A 22,719-nucleotide genomic window follows, 5' to 3' on the forward strand; every position below is an offset into this window, starting at 1 on the left:
TCATCAACTGAGAAAAAGAGAAACAACTGTGATTGTGTAAAACGGTCTTAATGAAGCATTTATCTCTTATTATTTGTAATGTTATTTGTATTCAAAAACTCAAATCAGGATTGGTGCCTCACTGTGAAAAGTTCTATAGAAGCAAATGCTGTAGACAGACCACGTCCCTGCCCCAAAGCCCTTGCAATCTAGTTTCAGAAAAAATCCAATAGGAGTCTGAAAATCGACCAGAGTAAGACAGTTAACTAGTTTTATCTTCTTCACAGCTAGACCTATGTTGCTTTTAAATCATCTTTCATAAAGGCTATTAGACTTCCATTAGTTAAACTATCACAGCACTCAACTACAACATTTTATAGTTGTGATTAAAAAAACAAGAGCAATTTAATGCTGAAGTACCACCATGCATAACCCAGCATGGCAGAGCTGCCTTTGATAAACACTAGACAATTTTCAATCATTGGGATGTTTTCTGGAGAAAAAGAGTATATATTTGGAATCACATAAGTATATTCTTGTTTCAAAAAATGATGCCTGTATATACTCACCTAATCAGCAATTAAACCATGTCAGAACTTTGGTCAAAGTTATCCATAATGGATTAGTTAATCTTTGTAAAAATCTTTCATTTAACATTTTTTCACAACAGAGCCGTGGGCTGGAAACTAAATCTGACCCTGAATTCCTCCTGCAAACTTCACTGAAGTGTCTGGATTCAAACTCTTGCAATCGAACCTATCTCTAAGATTTTGCACCATTCTTTCTCAAGTTAATTTGGAGGTAACCCAAGTCAACAGACAACTCATGAGCACAGATGTAAAATTTCAGCCATTTGATACTAAAATCTTATGAAAACAGGATAAGATTTTAACGCAACTGAACGTTAAAGTGTGACCTTAAACCCAAATCAGAAATTCTAGACTGAACCCTAAATTCCAGCTCTGTAGTTTGATACCTACTTGTGTGTATAACAGGTTAATGGGAAACTGGAGGGGCTAATGATCAAAGACATATATATGACCAAAAAGGCTAATAAAACTATGTGTTCTGTAGATACAGCAAAGAATGCATCCAAGAAAAAATAATGACATAGGGAATAAACGGAATCCCTATCTTTGCTGGTTCAAATTTTCCTGGCCTGGTCTCTGATCAAAGGTATTTGTTTAAAAAAGCACTGATTTATTGTAATGACTAGTGGTGAAATAGCTAAGTGTGGATACAAAGATGAATCAACAGGAGGAAAGTCCTGAGTCTTAGGTACTTTTTGAATATCACTTTTGCTTATGCACAATGCAAATGACCTAGGTTTACAAGTGCTTTCGGGCAATGACAGCGTGTCCCCCCACTGCATGTATGCAGCTCGTGGCACTGTCCCATGAGGTGGCTGGTGGTGCAGCGCCACATTCAGGGGTGGGGAGTGTCTGGTGGGCACATCTACCCCTTGTTGGTGTTCTCCCAGGCATGGCACGGGAGGGTGGTTCCCCCCGCACTGGAGCCCTGGGTGTTGGCTGGAGGCCACCCATGGGGTCTGTGTGGGATGTTCCGATGTGTACATGGTGCATGTGCCATGCCTGAGCTGCGTGCTCCTGGTGGGGAGATCCCATCGGGGCCTGTGTCATGCCCTGTCTCCTCCCCACTCCCACCCAGGTGTATGTTCTCTACGGGGAACTCACTGGAGGGTGACATGTACAGGTCCATGAATGCCCATGCCGAAGCCATGGCACTAGAGGGACCAGAGAACAGGGTGATGGTGAGCTTGCCCTGGCTGGTGTCAGGGTCAGAGGACGGCTTGTCCTGCAGCTCTGGGGAGGATCCAGGGTCTGTGATGCTGGCCTCAGTTGGGGGACCTCCTCTCTCCTGCTCACCATTGCCAGGCTTGAGGCCCCAACGTCTCCCCCCAGCATGCAGTGTAGGGCTGCATAGTGGCGACAGGAAGGCACTCCTGTGCCTGAGTGGTGCTGAGCATCCCTGGCTTGCATGTATGCTACATACATCTCCTCCACCTTTGCACATACCTGTTGGAGGGTTGTGCAGGGTAGCCACGCCACATCAGGGCTTTTGCCAGGTGGTCATAGCTGGGGGTGATGTGCAGTTTTATACTGGGGTCCAGCACAAGGGGCTCGTAAGCCCAGAGGGCAAGGAGGTCCTTCACCCTGCTGCTGGACCATGATGGGGCATGCCTGCATCCCCCCACAGGTGGGCTCCTGGGATGGTTCCTGGGGTCCTTGGGAAGAGCCAGTGTGATACTGGGCTGCCTCTGCCATTTGGCAATGTGTAGGATGTGGCTGCTGGGGTTTGCGCTGGGGCATGTGTAACCAGCCTGGAGGCACACCCCCAGCTTTCTGCTCAGGGCTTCCTGGATCCCTGTTCCTTTAAGGGAGGGTGGAAGCAATAATCACAGCTGTGGCTGTGGAGATGGCATCTCTCAGCTCTGGCAGCCAGAGGCCATGGAAGACCCGTTCTGTTAACAGATCTCTACGTGGGCACTCTTTCGACAAAACACGGCACTGGAGGGACCGGAGGACAGGGTGATGGTGAGTTTGCCCTGGCTGGAGTTGGGTCAGAGGACAGAGTACTGTCGACACAAGTGCAGTGTAGACACTTCTGTCGAGAGAGGTTCTGCTGAGATTTCTCTATCAACAGTATCGTCTGTCGACAGATGATTCCAGTGTAGACGTAGCCGGAGAGGTATAATGCTACCAGCAGAACAGCTAACTTTTGTCAACAAACACTCGACAGAGTGCTTTAACTGCGTAGCTGCTCTGTGAGTTTTGCTGACAGAAGCCGCCTGTGTAGACATGGCCATAGTGCCTATTTCAAAGAAGTGCAATTGGATTCCCTTATGGCTTATTTCAAAATAGAGCTATTCCATGTCTTAAGAGCATCTATTTTGAAACAGGGGTTATTCCTCCTGTAATGAGGTTTACGAAATTCTAAATAACGTGTCCACTATTACAAATGTATTTTGAAATAGTCTGTGCATAAGGGTAGATGCTTGCAAAGCTATTTTGAAATAACTCTGCTGTGTAGACTTCTGCACAACAAATTTCTGGGTGATTCTAGCCCACCCAGCAAAGTCCCATTATCCCATCCAGCAAGTCTACAGGCATAGATTTCCCCAAAACAAAGCCCAAGATCTCTTTACTATTTTATCCATTATTTACACCACTAAATGCGCAATTCAAACATATGGGTCATGCTACAGCAGAACTACCATGGGGAAAAAAGTCTGCAGTGGAATCAAGAGCTAATTTTCTTTCTTCCACCATAAAGCCTACCCATACAAGACTGATAAGTGCCTGGGAAAATAAAATTTGCGATGATTAATTTCCTGTCTCCCATGCTGTTCCCTTCCCTGCCTGAAGCTATCCTTATTTGAACTGTTGGGGGAAACTGCCTAACTGGGGGGAGTTTCCACAGGGTTACCAATTCCTTCATTCTGAGGAGGGGCAAGTTTCAGCAATCAGAGAGAGGAAAATTGTAGCCACCTTATCAATTATCAAAACAAAACCTGTTGTGGTGTACCTCAATCTCATTCTGAATGCTGCCTTATTTCTCTGCAGCACTGCTGGCTTCCTACTAGTTTCAAATGTACTATGTGCCAGAACAGTCTGATATGCCACTTAAAAAAAAAAAGCAACAACTAATCTCTTGCTTGCCATGAGGCTTCAGTGAGGTGGTGAGCAAACAACATAATAGCATGAAAGCTCTAAGGAGGGCCATTCGCTCCATTTGTCAGAGGAATGCACAGTTGATGCTTGGTCCCACTGATTTCATTCCAGTCTCAGTGTTTCAGGATATTGAGAATTTCTCTAGTTTCCCACATATTTTCAGCATACTCATCTAAAACCTTCAGGCTTTCCATATAGAAAACATTCACCTGAATGACCCCAAATTCAGTTCTGTTCTGCTGTATGAAAACTTAAAATTAATGGTCTTACACGCGAGAGCAGAATTTAATATAAATATTTCAGAGTTCTGTTTTATCAGTTACACTTCGAAGAATTTTTTGTTCTAACACATCCTTAGGGTTATTTAAAGGCATGGTCAAGCCTCCTGGAAGGAGGAAGTCACAGAGCAAGAGAATACTAATAGGAATAATCTAAAGATTCTCCACAACTTCAGCAACTGTTAAGTCTGTGAAGGCAGCTTGATGCTCCAGAAGATACATAACTGAAAACCTGCACAAATCAAATTATATTTCTAGAACAATCAGGTAGAATATTAGTGAGATAAGATGGATGAGATATCTTTTATTGGGCCAACTTCTGTTGATGAAAGCAAGATGTTTTCCAGCTTACACAGAACTTTTCTTCAGGGCATGAAGGTGTGCATTTAGTTATCTCAGGTCCCGAAGAACTGCTCTGTGTAAACTCAAAAAATTCTCTTGTAAGCTGCATATACACTACAAGATACTTTCAACTTTTAATAAATTTGATTTTTAACCCCATTCTTATGAATTCAAATTTAAATGTCCCCAAAGATTCTTGAAATTTGACCCATCATTTTTCCATGTTCACTTTGCACATCCCCATTGACCAATGCAAGTTTGACAGCCTGAGCAGTGCATTGTGGGTACGTATCCCACAGTGCCTTACCCCAGTTACTTGTGGGTGTTTCATGTTTGAATCCCAGAATTCCAAGCACAGTCCCAGAACACAGAGCACCCACTAACCACACGAAAATGAACTGGAGATGGCACCATTTCCTGCAGCTTTTTCGCTGCCAGTGCAAGCATGGATCTCCAAATGCTTCAACTCATAGCACACATCACTTCAGCAACCACACTGGCTGTCGCACAATTTTGCCTTCATTTACAAAGCTCAGTGATGGGTCCATATAATGATGATGATGGTGGTGGTTTTGAAGAGCAAATCTCACAAGCGTGGCCCAAGAACTCAGAGCTGCTGGCTGCCCTGGATGCACTGCTGACAGTGGAGTAGCAGCTTTGGACTCGTGAGACCAGCACACACTGGTGGGACGACATTGTTTTGGAGACCTGGGATGACCAGCAGTGGGTGAAGAACTTTCACATGCGCAAATCCACTTTCATGGAACTTTGTGATGTGCTGGCTCCTGCCCTGAAGTGCAGAAACACAAGACTGAGGCCAACTGTAACAGTTCAGAAGCGAATGGCAATTGCTCTGTGGAAGTTTGCAATGCCTGACAGTTACCGGTCAGTGGCAAATCAATTCGGGGTGGGCAGATCTACAGTGGGGTCTGTGGTGATGCAGGTGGCCCATGCAATCTGTCAGCATCTCCACAGGAAGACCGTGAGCCTGGGAGATGCACAGGCTTTGCTGATCAGGAGTTTCCTAACTGCAATGGGGGGCAATAGATAGCAGGCACATCTCCATCTTGGCACCAGACCACCTGGCCTCTGAGTATACAAACAGAAATAACTACTTCTCCATTGTTTTGCAGGCATTGGTAGATCACAAAGGTCATTTCACTAACATCAGTGTTGGATGGTTGGGTGGGGGGAGGTAATGATGCTCGCATCTTCCGAAATTCTGAGCTGTACAGAAAGTTCCTGGATGGGACATTTTTCCCAGACTGGAAAAATCACAATTGGCAATGTGGAGATGCCTATTGTAATATTGGGCAACCCTGCTTACCCTCTGCTCCCTTGCCTTACAACGCCCTACACTTTAGCCCTGGACCCCAGCAAAGAAAACTTCAGTCACAGACTCAGCAAGTACAGAATGGTGGTTGAATGCACCTTTGGCCATTTAAAATAGAGGTTCAGCTACTTATTGACCCGTTTGGACCTTTCTAAAATTAACGTCCCCACAGTGATTACGGCGTGTGTCATTTTGCACAACATTTGTGCATTCAGGTGGGAGACTTTCTTGTGCAGCCGGAATTCTGAAGCTAAGGCCATAGGCAGGACTTACTCGCAGCTGCCTACACAACCATCCACCAATAACCATGCTAAGGTAGCAGCAATAAGGGACACTTTAATATATAGCTTCATAAATGATCTCTAACGCATACACCACCCATGTATTTCTGTCATAATGACAATAAATCATACAGTGTCTTAATGAATTAATGTTTTTACTTGGTGGGAGGGGTTAAGTTGCAGTAAGTAGAATGCATGTGGTGGGCAGCTGTGCCTTCAGCCCTCCCCCAATCCCTATAATGATATGTGTTCCCTATTACTCCTGTGTGCCACAAAATCACACTGAGCACAAAGGAATGATTTTATTTTGAGGGGAGGAGAGGTTTAAGTGGCAGGGGAAAGTAGCATTGTCAAAGGTGCTTGAATAGACTTTTGCAATGGCCCTGGGGGCTAGAGCAGCAGGCTATCCTTGCCCTCCCTCCCAGCGTTTGGGGATCACAATGACAGCGGGTAGGCAACCTCTCTTCAGGGGATTCCAGGCAGCAGGTATCAGCTCCTGCAGTGCTGTGTTGGAAGTCCCTCTGCAGCTGCAGCAGAGAGCGCAGGACCTCCATTTGCTGCACAACTGCCACAGGAAATCAAGTGTTCTTTGCTGAAACTCATCTTGACTTGACACCACTGAGCTGTACTATGACACCACTGAATAGTGTCATTTATCAGCTTACTATGTTCTGCTTCATTCTGCTCCATGTGCTGCAGGATGAGATCCTGCTTGCACCTTTTTCTCTTTCTGGACCTGTCTCCCATGCTGGGCATGGTATCTGGAAAGTGAAGGTCAAAATTAAGATACAATTCACATAACGTGATTTCAAATGGAATGAATGGGTCTCTGTGTCTACTATCAGGGAAAGTTTCCTTTTTGAAGGCCACTAAAGGCTTATTAAGGATAGGATACTAAGCGTGCATTTCACTATATATCATTTACAACCACTTGTCCAGCACATTTCTTTGTTGATATGGTAAGCTATAAATTGTCTGCTTTTGGGGGAAAGGGAAGGGCTGCAAAGCAGGGGAAGCTGTCAGGTGTCCTGAGGCAGGTGAAATTTTTTTTTGGCCATTCCTGGAGCAATTCTCCCCAATGAGCAAAGATACAGTGCCTGGCAGCCACGTGATGAGAGGGGATGGTTAGGAAGCGCTGCATGGGGTACTGCATGGACGGCTGCATGGGGGGATCCCTATAAAGTAAAAAGAAAGGCTGGGTGGAAAGGGACATGGGAGGGGAGACACCCAGCAGAACCTGGGAGCCACATGGTGCCGGGGTTTCCCGTAAAGTAAAAGGAAATGCTGGGTGGAAAGGGACATGGGAGGGGAGAAGCCCAGAACCTGCCAACTGCATTTGGGCGGATGGGAAACAGAGTGCCCAGCAGCTGCTGCAGGGAAATGTAAAAGGGCAGAAAGCACGGTAAAAAACATCAGATGCAAATTCCCATGCCTCCGTAGTTTTCTAAAGTAGACTTCACCCTTCTAACAACTACAACTAACGGACATGGACAAAGAACACCTGCTCATACTATGTGACCACAAGCCTGGAAAATTTGCTGAAATGCTGTGTGGCATCATGACACCAGATCACTATCTGGTTGCATGGTGTAGCAAGGTGTGCTACTGTGGAAGCCGCAAGAAGTCAGACCTGCCCAAGAACCTCATGAAGAAAATACAAGAGTGCCTGGATGAGGTCTTTGAGGAGATCTTCAAAAAGGAGAAGCGCTCTATCCCCAGAAACATCAACATACTGTTCTGAGGGGCACAGATCCATAGCAAACCTGTACCCATACCCACTCGCAACCCTCTTCTAGCATGCAGAATAAATATTCACCTGAACAGCTTGGGCCAGGAGGCTTGGAGATTGGCAATGAGGTGACCGGCATGGAGGGGACCAGTTCCAGCTCTATGGTGAAAACCTCTGGGCTGTCTGGCAGAACTTCCTCGGTCCCCTGCGCATTGCCTCCTTCCTCCTCTCCATTGTCCTCTTCCTCCAGGGCATCCAGCTTCTCTCGGCTCACCCTGAATTCCAGACCAGGACCCCCACAAGTGTCATAATTAAGAACAAGGTCTGTGGTGGGGTCACTCCCCATAAGCATCAAAGGGTCCTGTGGCACCTTATAGACTAACAGAAAAGTTTTGAGCATGAGCTTTCGTGAGCACAGACTCACTTCATCAGATGCTGGTCTTGGAAATCTGCAGTGCCAGGTATAAATAAGCCCGAGCAAGGGTGGGGATAACAAGGTTAGCTCAGTCAGCAAGGGTGAGGCTTACTACCAGCAGTTGATCTGGAGGTGTGAACACCAAGGGAGGGGAAGCTGCTTCTGTATTTAGCCAGCCATTCGCAGTCTTTGTTTAAGCCTGAGCTGAGGGCGTTGAATTTACAGATGAATTGTAGCTCAGAAATTTCTCTTTGGAGTCTGGTCCTGAAATTCCTTTGCTGCAGGATAGCTACTTTTAAGTCTGCTACTGTGTGGCCTGGGAGATTGAAGTGCTCTCCTATGGGTTTTAGTATATTGCCGTTTCTGATATCTGGTTTGTGTGCATGTGCAGCTGTTGATAATATCAGCAGGTCTGTGGAGCTGCACCAACCACTGGTTGGCTTCCAAGACTTTTTGACAGGCCTGCCAGAGTTATGTCACCTTCACCTTTGCATAGAGTCCTGGGAGTAACCTCTGGCAGTCATCTTGCATGACATCTGCTCATAGATTGCTGCCTTTATCTTGGCCACCCAAAGTCTTTTCACCACTGATTGGTCTCCCCAGATGGCCAAAAGATCCAGAATATCCTCGTGGGTCCACACTAGGGCTCTCATGCGAGCCTGAGAAGTACTAGGCAGATCACTACCCTGAGTGCTCAGGATTGCAGGAGATGGCTACCGATGCAGTCGCTACCAGTGCAGTGCAATGGATACCAATGCAGTGAGATGCGATTGGCACAGGAATTTTTTAATTATGATCACTCTTTACATTTACAGGCCTGGGCACTGCTGAATTCAAATTCTAATTCAAATTCTAATTCAATCACCAATTTGCGGGCTTCCTGTGACCTTCCTGTGTACCTAGATGGAGGACAACGCAGAAGGAAACAGTCACCGGGTAGCTTTGTGGGATACATATGGGACACTTCCGGAGGCTGATAACTTCGAATAAAGGACATGGCACTGCCACGCTAGCCTTTATTTGAAATTTTAAATTTGAAATTGATGCTATACTGATCTGACAACATTGATATTTTGTTATCAGTACTAGAGCTCAATAAAGCAAGCTGATTGTACTTACAGCAAAGACAGTGATGTTTTAATATCGAGCTAACTCCTTTAAATTTGATTTTATCCCACAGTGTAGATGCAGCCTCAGGCACACAGAGAAGTTGGTACAATAAAGCATCTCTCGTCTCTTTGATATTTTGGGACCAAAACAGCTAAAAGAACTGTACATACAAGTGAAATATGCTTCCATCTCAGTCAGGGCTAATTGATCATCACTGTCAATACCTGTGCCCACACAAGAGCAGATTCACTGACTTACTTGTATTGTAGAAACTATACAAAAATTGTAAAATTTAGGGGAAGATTCTACATTACTCCAGTTAGCACATACTCAATTAGTAGTTTCACTGAAACTAATGAAGCTACTTATGGAATAAGGGACTAGTCAAATTCTGATCGAGAGGGTCAGAATCTGGCCCTGTAGGAATGTTTGGTTCTTAGACCCAAGAAGTATCAACTTAGCCTAGTTACACAGCTTGTGCAACCGATTGCATGCAATATATTATTCACCCACAGCCTGCATCTGCTTAATTTAAGAATTTGGAGACTCTTTATCCTGCACCTCTCAAATCAAGACATATATAAATGCCATTTGTGGATTAATGTTGACTTGTTAAAAATCTGAAAAGAAGAGAAGGACTGAGTAATAGCTGTGAGCTTATTGTTAGCTAATGACGAGCCTGCCTGGCCGTGTTATTCAAGGATGAATAGAACCAGAACAGCTAAGCACGATTTCCAACCTTACATTCTCACACATTCCTGTTCAGTTATACACATGCTCACACTTACACTTTCCAGTCTCTTTTGTTCCACCTACTGCTTAAGGGGGACACTAAATATATAAACAAGAACACATGGGTGCATTCTGCTTAAGCAGCACCCACTGTAAATATGTACTTTTAATCACAGCACATTTTCCCCTGGAACTTCATATGGTACAGTATGAATCACAATGTATTTTAATTGAAATACCAGTTTGAAGACTAATGCAAACTCTTACCAGAAGAAACAGGGGTCACGTTAGGGCTTTTCTTTCAAAGATTTAATGAGAAATATTTACTATATAGTTGCATTTTCCTTGTTAAGTGAGGGAAACACACATCTATCTTTGCACTGAAATTCACAGTCAATATATAAAGCAGCTCTTTATTGTATTGCTTATATCTATGTCACAGTATTATTTTTATTTTCTAGATAGGGAAAATGAGGCAAAATGCTTATATTATTTGCTCAAGGCCACATAGGGAATTGTTGTCAGAATCAGGATAAGAATATAAGACTCCTGTGTCTCACAATGTGGAATCGGTTGTACACCTACAAAATGGGAAATGAATATCCAGAAAGGAGCACTGCATAAAGGAATCTAGGGATCATAGTGGACCACAAACTAAATATGAGTCTAAAGCTGTGTCTACACGTGCACGCTACTTCGAAGTAGCGGCACTAACTTCGAAATAGCGCCCGTTGCGGCTACATGCGTCGGGTGCTATTTCGAAGTTAACTTCGACGTTAGGCGGTGAGACGTCGAAGTCGCTAACCTCATGAGGGGATCGGAATAGCGCCCTACTTCGACGTTGAACGTCGAAGTAGGGACCGTGTAGACGATCCGCGTCCCGCAACGTCGAAATTGCCGGGTCCTCCATGGCGGCCATCAGCTGGGGGGTTGAGAGATGCTCTCTCTCCAGCCCCTGCGGGGCTCTATGGTCACCGTGGGCAGCAGCCCTTAGCCCAGGGCTTCTGGCTGCTGCTGCTGCAGCTGGGGATCCATGCTGCATGCACAGGGTCTGCAACCAGTTGTCGGCTCTGTGGATCTTGTGTTGTTTAGTGCAACTGTGGCTGGGAGGGGCCCTTTAAGGGAGCGGCTTGCTGTTGAGTCCGCCCTGTGACCCTGTCTGCAGCTGTGCCTGGCACCCTTATTTCGATGTGTGCTACTTTGGCGTGTAGACGTTCCCTCGCAGCGCCTATTTCGATGTGGTGCCGCGCAACGTCGAAGTTGAACATCGACGTTGCCAGCCCTGGAGGACGTGTAGACGTTATTCATCGAAATAGCCTATTTCGATGTTGGCTTCACGTGTAGACGTAGCCTAAGTGTCACACTGTTGCAGAAAAAGCAAACATCATTTTGGGATATGTAAGCAAAATATGTGAAGTAATTCTTCTACTCTACTCCATGCTGATTAAGCCTCGTCTGGAGTATTGTGTCCAGTTCTGGGTGCCATATTTCAGTAAAGATGCCAACAAATTAGGAAAAGTCAAGAGAAAAACAACAAAAATGATTAAAGATCTAGAAATCATGACTTATGAGGGAGGATTGAAAGATTATGTTTATTTGGTTCAGAAAAAAATAAATGAGGGGGGACATGATAACAGCTTTCAAGTACCAAAAAGATTTCAAGTACCTAAAACAGGAGGGAGAAATTGTGTTCTCCTTTACTCCTGAGGATAAAAGAAAAGAAGCAATGAGTTCAAATTGCAGCAAGGGAGGTTTAACACAGAAAAACTTCATAATGGTATGGTTGAGCACTGGAATAAATTGCTTAGAGATGTTGTGGAATCTCTGCCACTGGAGAATTTTAAGAGCAGGTTAGACTTGTCAGCATCAGGGAGGGTCTAGATGATGCTTGGGCCTGCCATGAGTGCAGGAGATTAGACTTGATAATTGCTCAAAGTTCCTTCTGTAAGTTGCACCTTCCTGGTCCAGAACCCTCAGGACATCAACAGTCCTGAACGAGGGATTTTGCCAGACTAGGGAAGGTTAATGCCCCCTGGTCCCTGGCAGCCCCTGCTGGCCCTCTGTTCACAGCTCATGAGAACAATCATACTGGGTCAGACAAAAGATCCTTCTAGCCCAGTATCCTATCTGCCAACAGTGGCCAATACCAGGTGCTCCAGAGGGAGTGAACCAAACAGGTAATGATCTCTCTCCTGCCATCCATCTCCAGTTTCAGACAAACAGAGGCTAGGGGCACCATTTCTTATAACTCATAACTTTACATACCTCTATTGTATCCCCCCTACTCTCTCCTTTTTCTAAGCTGAAAAGTCGTAGTCTCTTTAATCTCTCTTCATAGGGGACCTGTTCCAAACCACGATCACATTAGTTGCCCTTTTCTAAGTCTTTTCTAATGCCGATATATCTTTTTTGAAACAAGGTGGCCACATCAGCATGTGGCTTTCTGGCTGGGGCCCACCACCACTGCTAACCCCCAGTCCCAGCCATGGCACTCTGGGGCATGGCACAATAGCTGGCCACTGCACACTGAATATGAGAGAAATGGAAAATAAACATTGTAACCAGTGAGAATCTAGGTAATTCATAAAAAAATAGAGTAAAACATTTTGTTTTATGCTGTTTTTTTATTATTATTTGCCCGTCAGCTGGAAGAAGTAAACAACGTTGTTATCACAGGTCACTCTCAATACAACAGACAAAAGTTAATGAAACAAGATGATGGCATCTGTTTCAGCCATTTCATATAAAAGAAATTCAACCAATGTACTGGAACATTCACACTTTCAACACCTCCTCATTTGAAAACAAATGTCTTGATCTTTATGAAGTGAAGCCTTTGTCCCTTGACATTGTCCTATCCCATTGATACTGTCCTTCAGTTATACTGAAAAGAATTTGTTCTACTTATTGGAGACCTTCAGTTACTGACCCATAAATCTATATTTGATTATCAGTTATGCCATTCTCTACTGTGTGGATGAGGGCAGGAAACCTGTATAAGACACTGCAGAGTTAATTTGGCCTAACGAAGTAGCATTCTGTGTGCTGACTGACTGAATGAAACCAGCTCTTGAAGTGCAGGAATTTTCATAGCACCTGTACATTTATTGACCTTGCACCCGGCAGGTGGAAGGATCACTCTGGTGAAAAGATTCTGTGGGCTGCATAAACTTCACAACCTGAAGAGGAAAGTGATCCACTCTTGTGCTTTAATAAGCAGTCATTAAGAGCATTAACAGTCATTAAGATGGTGGGAAAAGTGTGTTGGGTTTCTCATCAGGTGGATCTATTACTCTTCTGTTGTTTAGGAATGAAACAGAACTGGTGTCCTCTTAAGCCAATCATCATGAGATCTGATTCTCCAGTGCCTTACGCTATGGCTGTGGCCATACTAGGAAGTAATTTTGAAAGCATTTTTGAAAGGAGAGGAGACTTCGAAACGAGCAGCAGAGCGACTGCAGACAAATTGCTCGTTTCCAAAGGAATATCAAAATGAAAAAGTGGTCATTTTGAAAGCCTTGTTCCACTCCCACGTTGGGAACAGCACCTGATTTTGAGGTCAATATTGAAAGGAAAGGTGTAGTCGCTCCCCTGGCTGCCATTTCAAAATTACGAGTCCTCCACAGTGCCCCCCGCCCCAGCCCCACTGGAGCACAAAGACACCCTGGCCAGAACAGGATGGCTCTACGGCTGTGGCTCTCAATGGAGCAGGTGACCTGGGATCATGTGGCTGGGTCCCTTGATGCCCTCACCCAGGCTGTCACCACCCATCTGGCCCAGCCACCTGCTCCACCGACAGCTCCTCCTGCTGTCCCCCACAGACTGTCTTGCAACCCCTCCACCAGTTCCCCCACAGTCCCTGCCCTCGCTGCCCTGCTCCACCCCACCTGACCACAGCCGAACGAGAGAAGCTGGTGTGGTGGCTGCAGGCAAGCGTGCCCACCCCAGCCCTGGGTTCCCCCCCACCCATACAGGGTGAGGTCGCTGCACCCCCGCCATGCCCATTTCTCCCCCTGGTTCCAGCGCCATCCCAGCCCTGTAGTGGTCCCCAGACCCAGGGCAGTCATGGCTCCCGTCCCCTCACTGTCCAGGGTGGCCAGCTTCCATACAGCGATGGCCACCCTTTTCTCAAGGGGAAGGGCAGGCTGCATACGTGCGACCTGGTGGTGTAGTGCAGGTGCTAGCCACTGACACAGCTCCATAAAGGTGGCCTTGGTCATCCAAAAGTTTTGGAGCCACTGCTCAATATCTCACTCCTGCAGCACTATGCAGTGCCACTGTCCCCTGCTGGTGGGGTACCCCCAGAGGCAACGGCAGGCCTGGGGAACAAGGTGTTCCATTTGCACCGTGGGGTGACCAGCAGGAAGCCAGCCATGTGGCAGGCCATCCAGAGGTTGAGCTGGACTGCCGTGAGGACAGCCATCGGGCCACAATGTGCAGGATGTCCTCATCCTGGAGTGGCTGCAGGTCCATGTCACAGTGTGGTGTCCAGGCTGAGCAAGGCTCTGCCAGTGCTGTGCTGGAGGACGCATGCTGCACACAGCCTGAGCCCTCAGCATGTGCACAGGGAGGGTGTTTGGTAGGGGCCCCTTAAGCGGCAGGTGGCCTGCGCTCTAGGAAGTGCTTGTCAGCCATTTGACCCTTCCCACACCATTTCCTGCCCCTTTCTTTTGAAAGGAGGCTCTGTGCTGGGTAGCTGCTCCCTTTGAAAAGGACGGGGGTACCTTCTGACATTGCAGATAGCAATGTCGATCTGTACTTTGTATGTACTCACACCATATCAAAAGGTCTCATTTCAAAATTACTTATCGGGGTTTCCCCTTTCAATATTGCATGAGAGTATGGCCACAGCCTCTGCGTATTCATTTGACCTCAAGTATAAGGACTTAAATGAAACCCTTTTGATTTACATTCACTTTTCACAAGCATAATTGATTTACAAGGTGCAAAGCAGCAGAGAATCAGGCTCTTTCTATTGACTCTTGGGGGTTGGTTTGCTGCCCTACAAAAAGGGAAGAGTCAGAACACTATTTCATTAACTATGTCAAAAGGAAAAAGAATCTCTCCATTCCTTTACCTACAGGCAATGAATGGCTATTTAAACCATAAAGGGGTGGCTTGTCTCCAAAGAGGCAAAATAGGAAAATCTGTTTTAAAATGATTTTGAGGTCTTTTTTAGAATCACTGTAACTAATATCCATATAAGAGAGAAATAAACACCTTCATTTGAATTTGTCACTGTTGATCAACTTGAGGAAAACAAGCACTTTCAATTCATTATCAGTGTTTTTCAATACTGTTTTTATTACACACTCCACTCTTACTAGTCATGCCAAGAATACAAAATGTACTGGATTTAGCAAGATTCAGAAAGATTCCACTGGCAGACATAATTGCTAATTGTCAGCTATTGACTTGACTTAAACCATGGTACTCCAAGTGGAGCATAGGTCATTTACTAGTCTCCTCCACTTTACTCTGCTTCGGGACAAAACTTCTAGCTGACTCCAGAGGTACCCTAGTTGTTGTCCTTCAGTCTCAGTAGATCTTTTCCACATTGTCTGAGGTCTTCCTCTTTTGCATTTTCCTTGCAGGTTCCATTTGAGAGCCTGATGCACTATGCTGGATGATGGTTTTCTGAGAGTCTGGCCCAGATATCCCTACTCACGCCTCCTGATTTGAATATCAAGTGGGTCTTGTCCTGCTCTGCTCCAAAGCTCCTAATTTGTGACCAAGTGTTGCCCTTTAATGCGAAGGATGTACCTCAGGCATCTGTTTACAAATGTTTATAGCTTGTGATTTGAGTACGTTCTAAGTACACCAGGTCTTGCATCCATGCAAGAGCACACTCCACACTTATGTTGAAGATCTGCAGTTTCGTCTTCACAAATACTATTGTGAACTCTATATGGGGCAAAGAGCCTTGATGTGGTTGTTGCTTTCCCTATTATGGCATTGAGATCATGGAATCACAGACTCATAGAATTCCAGGGCAGGAAAGGATTTCAGGAGGTCATCTAGTTCAGCCCCCTGCCTAAAGCAGGATCAAGCCCAACTAAATCATCCTAGCCAGGACTATGTCAAGCCAGGACTTAAAAACCTCTAGGGATGGAGATTCCACCAACTCTCTTGGTAATGCATTCCAGTGCTCCTGGTGAAATAGTTTGTCCTAATATCCAACCTACTCCTCTCCCTCTGTAACTTCAGACCATTGCTGCCATCTGTACCATTGAGAACAACCTCTCTCAGTCCTCTTTACAGCCCCTTTTCATGAATTTGAAGGCTGATATCAAATCGCTCCTCACTTTTCTCTTCTGAAAACTAAATAAGCCCAAATCTCTCAGCCTCTCCTCACAGGTAAGGTGCTCCAGACCCCTAATCATATTCATTGCCCTCCACTGAACTCTCTCCAATGCATCTACATCTCTTCTATACTGAGGGACCCAGAACTGGAGGCAATACTCTAGATGTGGCCTTGCCAGTGCCAAGTAGATGGGAATAATAACTTCTCTAGATCTGCTGGAAATACTTTTCTTAATGCACCCCAATTTGTAGCCTCCTTGGCTACTAGGCCACACTGTTGACTCATGTCCATCCTCTTATCTCCTGTAATCTTCAGGTCCTTTTTCTGCTGCACTGCTACCTAGCCATTCAGTCCCCAGACTGTAACAGTGCTTGGGAGTCTTCCATTCCAAGTGCAGAACTCTGCAATTTTCCTTGTTGAACCTCACCATATTTCTTTTGGTCCAATCCTCCAATTTGTCTACATCACCCTTGACCCCACCCCTACCCTCCAACGTATCCACCTGAACCCCTAGCTTAGCATCATCTACAAATCTGCTGATGGTGTAATCCATTGCCTCATCCAGGTCATTAATAGATATTGAACAGTACTTTCCCTAGAACTGATTCTTGGGGCACTCCACTAGAAACCGACCACTAACCAGACACTACCTGTTGGGCCTGTCCATCAAGCCAGTTTTCTATCAATCTTACAGTCCATGTTTCCTTAACTTATGGGCAAGAATGTTGTGGGAGACTGTATCAAAAACTTTGCTAAAGTCAAGGTATAGCATATCCATTGATGTCACCATGTCCACAGCTAGAAGCTAATCAGATTGGTCAGACACGACTCACCCTTGGTGAATTCATGTTGACTACTCTTGATCACTTTTCCCTCTTCTAAGTGCTACAAAATGGATTCCTTGAGGATCCCCTCCATGATTTTTCCAGGGCCTATGGTGAGGCTGACTGGTCTACAGTTCCCTGGATTGTCCTTCTTTCCTTTTTTAACTCTATGAGTTTTCAAAGATAATTGCCAAAGGCACCTCAATGACATCTGTCAGTTCCCTCAGTGCCGTTGGATGCATTAAATCTGAGCCCATGGATTTGTGCACATCTTGCTTTTCTAAGTAGCTCTTAACCTATTCTTTCCCCACCGAGGGCTGCCCACCTCCTTCCCATACTGCATTGCCTAGTGCTGTAGTCGGGAAGCTGAACTTGTCCATGAAGACTGAGGCAAAATAAGCATTGAGTACTTCAGCCTTTTCAACATCATCTGTCACCAGGTCACCTCCCTCATCCAGTAACAACCCCACACCCTCCCTGATAATCCTCTTTTTGTTCACATGCCTGTAGACCCCTTCTTGTTGCCTTCAGATTCCTTGCTAGCTACAGTTCCAATTGTGCTTTTGCTTTCCTGATTACCCCCTGGCATTCTCCAGCCATATATTCATACTCCTTCTTAGACATCTGTCTATGTTTCCATTTCTTATACACATTCTTTTTGAGTTTAAGCTCACCAGGGATTTCCCTTGTAAGTCAAGCTTGTTACCTATCATATTTACTTTTCTTACTGTGCATTGGGATGGTTTGTTCCTGTGCCTTCAATAACACCTTTTCAAAATAATACCAGTTCTCCTGAACTCCCTTCCCATTCATATTAGCTTCCCAGAGGATCCTGCCCATCAATTCTCTCAGGGAATCAAATTCTGGTCTTCTGAAATCAAGGGTCTGTATTTTACTGCTCACCTTTCTTCCTTTTGTCAGAATCTTGAAATCTACCATCTCATGATCGATACAGCCCAGGTTGCCACCCACTTCTATTTCTCTTACTAGTTCTTCCCTGATTGCGAGCAGCAGGTCTAGCTGTGCATGGCTTATGGTCAGTTCCTTCAACAGTTGTACCAGGAAGTTATCCCCAGCATTCTCTTAAAACATCCTTGCTTGTCTGTGTGCTGCTGTATTGGTCTCCCAACAAATGTCTGGGTGGTTAAAGTCTCCTATGAGAACCATGGATGCTCCTCTTAGTTGTCTGAAGAAATCCTCGTCTACCTCATCTACCTGATCTGGTGGCCGATAGTAGACATCAAACACAACATTGCCTGTGTTGTTTCTGCTTTTAAGCTTTACCGAAAGACACTCAACTGTCTTTTCCCCCTCCATATACTGGAGCTCTGAGCAATCATATTGCTCTCCAACATAAATTGCAACACCTCCTCCTTTTCTCCCCTGCCTGTCCCTCCTGGACAATTTATACCCTTCTATGACAGTGCTCCAGTTGTGAGAGTCATTCCACCAAGTCTCCATTATTCCAATCACCTCATACTTCTTTGACTGTGCCAGGTCCTCTAATTCCTCCTGTTTGTTTCCCAGACTTCTTGCATTTGTGTACTAAAACCTTTGTCTGTTCTTCCATCTCTGCCCATAATACTCGTCAGTAAGTGAACTGCTCCACATCTTTCAGGTCATCGTTTTCCAGCGTGATGGTATTTTTGGACTGCTTGATCCTCATTGTCTTGATCTTTTCCTTGCTAGTGCTCAGTCCAGTCTTTGAGACAGTCTTGTCTAGTGTTGCGACCTTTTCTTCCATGCGTTCATGCCAGTGTGAAAGGAGAGAGACATTGTCAGCAAAATTAACGTACTCTAGCTTTTTGAAAAGTGTCCACTGAATGCCCTGTTGATGGCAATCTGCTGTCCTGTTCATTATGCAGTCCCCTGTCATCGAGAACAGGAAAGGTGACGATAGGCATCCTTGTCGCACTCCTGCCAGTAAGCTGAAGGATTCTGTCAAGACATCATTGTGAACAACTTGGCCTCTCAAGGGTTTGTACATTGAATGGATCAGGTTAATAATTTTGGATGGAATGCCACAATGTTGCTGCAATTTCCACAAAGCGTCTCTATCAATTCTTTCAAAGGCTTTTTAGAAGTTTATGAAGGTTATGTACGGGGGAAGTTCCATTCAAGCAACTGCCACTCAGAGATGCTATTTGGTCCGTACAAGATCTCTCACTTCAGAAGCTTACCTGTTCTTCCCTCAGCTGTCTATGAATTTCAGTTTTCAGTCTCTCCTATTAAACACTTTTCCTGGAATACGATGCCCATACTGTTTCTTGCTTTCCTTCAGGTTCCTTTATTTGGGAGCTTGATAAGGTAGCCATGTTTCCAGTCTTGTGGGATCTCCTCACTGTCCCATATTTTCCCACATAGATTATACATCGTGTTGACTGATGTTTCACTATCTGCCTTGATTGCTGCTGTGTTGATGATGTCTAGTCCAGGTGCTTTTCTGCTCTTCAAAGAAGCAATGGCTTTTCTGATTTCTTCTTTCATAGGTGTGTTGCTATTAATTTGTGGAGGCATTTTTGAAGGTGACATCTGTGGAGATTCCATGTGGGCAGGGCAGTTCAGTAGCTCTTCAGAGTGTTCCTTCCATCTACTAAGCTGCTTGCTTGTGCTTGTTAATACATGCCCCTCCTGTACTGGCCGATCCACTGTACACCATGACTCAGGTAGCTTCCACATGATGTCATACATCACTTTCAAGTTTCTCTGTCCTGCAGCTTGTTCTGCTTGTTGTGCAAGGTTTTTCACAAAGTTCTTCTTGTCCTGTTTTACAGCTTTTTTAACTTGTATGTTGGCTTCTGAATACACTCTCTGAGCTTCCACCTTGGCTGCTCTTTTCTGCTGTTGCTGACTGCTGCTTTCCTGTCCTTTCGGTCCTTCACTTTTCTCAGCATTTCTACTGTGATCCATTCCTTATGGTGCCTGGTCCTCTTTCCCAAAGTTTTATCACAGGTCTTTTTCCAGGCTGTTTTGATGTGTTCCCCAATTTGTTTGAATGTAGCATCTTTCAGCATGAGGTTTGTCAGATGTGCACATCTGTTGGACACCTCCACTTGGAAACTGGCTCTTGGCTTTATATATTTCAGGTACTCTGTGTTGAATTTCATTTCTGGCTTGGTTGCTTTTGTGGTGTACCTCTTGCGCTTGAACTTGAGTTTTATCATGACCAAATGGTGGTCTGAACCTACACCTGCTCTTTTCTAGTGCAAACGTCATGCATCAATCTTCTGAAAGAATTGCTGATGCAAATGTGATCAATCTGGCTTTCTGACTGGTTATCCAGTGAAACCCAAGGGACCTTATGGATCCTTTTGTGTGGAAAACACTATCACCAATCTATTAAGAGAACAAAAGTCATGGAAGCACTCTCAGTTTTCACTCATGTTACCTAGGCTTTCTTTTCCCATTGTCTGTTCTCTGCTTGTATTTATGCTTCCAGTTTTTGCATTGAAGTCAACCATCAAAATCAAGATATCTTTCATTGCTTTCTGGTTCACAGCACTTTGTACTTTCTCATAGAAGTCTGTTTTACATTCTTCAGCTACTTCATTGATTGGTGCATAACATTGCACGATCAGTACCTTTTGCACTTTGGTATGGATCTGATTGTGTTGATGTGTGATGATACTACTGTCCACTCCATGAAAGCACCAGATGCCCTTTTTGACAACATCAAGTCCACTCTTTATGTGTGTGGTGCACCCTTTACATGTCCTGAGTAGATGAGGGTTTCACCTGTTGCCAGGGGTAGCTGCCCAGATTGTGTCCATCTTGTCTGACACAAGCCCATAACTGCAAGCTGGGACTGATTCACCTTCATTGCAATCTGTGCAGTCTTTCACACTTGATACACCAAACTCAGTGGTTGTCCTGGGTGAGAGAAGGGTCATCTTTGGGGCAGCTTCCTTTCAGCTTTCCCTACCACGCTTCACACTCAATTCATGCAGATTGCCAACTCCTCCCAATACCTATGTAGTTGGAGGTTGCTTTGCAGATGTTTCTGTAACTTTGTTTTTTTACAAATAGGTTTGTTAACTCTAAGCTCTGGGGAGAGCTGATCCAATTTGTCTGCTGTCTAGCTGATCTATTGAGAAATGTGAAGAGCAGACTATGACATGATCAAATAAACAAAATTACCCATTATATGAACAAAAAAGTGAAGAAAATAAAATGAAAAGCTCAAAATGAAAAACATTGTTTTTAAGGATTAAGCATGCTGCATAGATAAAGATAATGGTTGTGTGAACAGGAAGAAAATATTTGCAAATACAGTACAGACATAACTTTGCTCCCAGGTCTTTCATGTAACAAAGACCATGGACAGGAGCTACAGGACATGGTTTAGAAAAAAAATCCTTTTGAAAAATATTGCATGTGAAAAGTAATAAAAAATAATAAAAGCAATAAATAAGCTTATGACACTTATCCACACTATGGATCAGTGCAAATTAACATCTCCTTTATAGAGGACCACATTTAGATTTAGTTTATAGAGGTACATAATGCTATTTTTAAAACAAAAAAGCAGTCAAGTAGCACTTAAAGACTAAAAATAGTTTATAGGTGAGCTTTCGTGGGACAGGTCCACTTCTTCAGATCATAGCCATACCAGAACAGACACAATATTTGAGGCACAGAGAACCAAAAATAGTAATCAAGTTTGACAAATTAGAAAAAACATATCAAGGTGAGCAAGTCAGAGAGTAGAGGGCAGAAGGGAGGGGAGGGAGTCAAGAATTAGATCAAGCCTATTATGCAAAAGAGCCCCTATAATGACCTAGAACATTTCTATCCCAGTTCAAACCAAGTGTTAATGTGTCAAATTTGAATATAGAAGAGCGTTCAGCAGCCTCTCTTTCCAAACTGTTGTGAAAATTCCTCTTCAGTAAGACTCAAACTTTTAAGTCATTAACAGAATGGCCCACTCCCTTAAAATGCTGGCTGACAGGTTTGTGGATCAGGCGTGTTTTTATGTCTGTTTTGTGCCCATTAACTCTTTGTCTAAGAGAGTTTGAAGTCTGTCCAATATACAAAGCATCTGGGCATTGTTGGCAGATAATGGCATATATAATGTTAGTTGAGGAACATGAGAATGTGCCCATGATTCTGTGAATAACCTGGTTAGGTCCAGTGATGGTATCTCCAGAACAGATATGTGGACAAAGCTGGAAACGGGCTTTGTTGCAAGGAAAAGTTCCAGGACTGGTGTTCCTGCAGTATAGACTGTGGTTTTTAGTGAGAATCCTCATAAGGTTGGGAGGTTGTCTGTAGGAGAGAACAGGCCTATCACTTAGGGCCTTCTGGAGTGTGACATCCTGATTAAGGATAGGTTGTAGATCTTTAATAATGCATTGCAGTGGTTTGAGTGGGGGTTGTAGGTAATGACCAGTAGTGTTCTGTTCTTGGCTTTTTTGGGTCTAGCTTGGAGTAGCTGGTCTCTGGGTATTCATCTGGCCCTGTCGATTTGTTTTTTTATTTCTCCTTGGGGGGTAATTCAGGTTTATGAATGTTTGGTAGAGACCTTGTAGTTTTCGGTTTCTGTCAGTAGGATCAGAACAAATACGATTGTACCGAAGGGCTTGACTGTAAACAATGGATCTAGTTATGTGCGCAGGATGGAAGCTAGAAGTGTGTAGGTAAGTATAGCGATCAGTGGGTTTCTGGTAGAGTGTGGTGCCGATCAGGCCATCCTTGATTTGT

At 44.6% G+C, this 22,719-nt stretch overlaps 1 protein-coding gene across 1 annotated transcript in view; it reads right to left on the bottom strand.

Annotated features, from left to right (window-relative positions):
* GRIN2A (glutamate ionotropic receptor NMDA type subunit 2A) overlaps positions 1–22,719 on the bottom strand; it is a 476,283-nt gene that overhangs the window by 29,129 nt on the left and 424,435 nt on the right. The gene's annotated exons all lie outside the window — the stretch shown is intronic.

This window comes from Carettochelys insculpta, chromosome 16 (assembly GCF_033958435.1).
Source record: "Carettochelys insculpta isolate YL-2023 chromosome 16, ASM3395843v1, whole genome shotgun sequence".
NCBI lineage: Eukaryota > Metazoa > Chordata > Testudines > Carettochelyidae > Carettochelys > Carettochelys insculpta.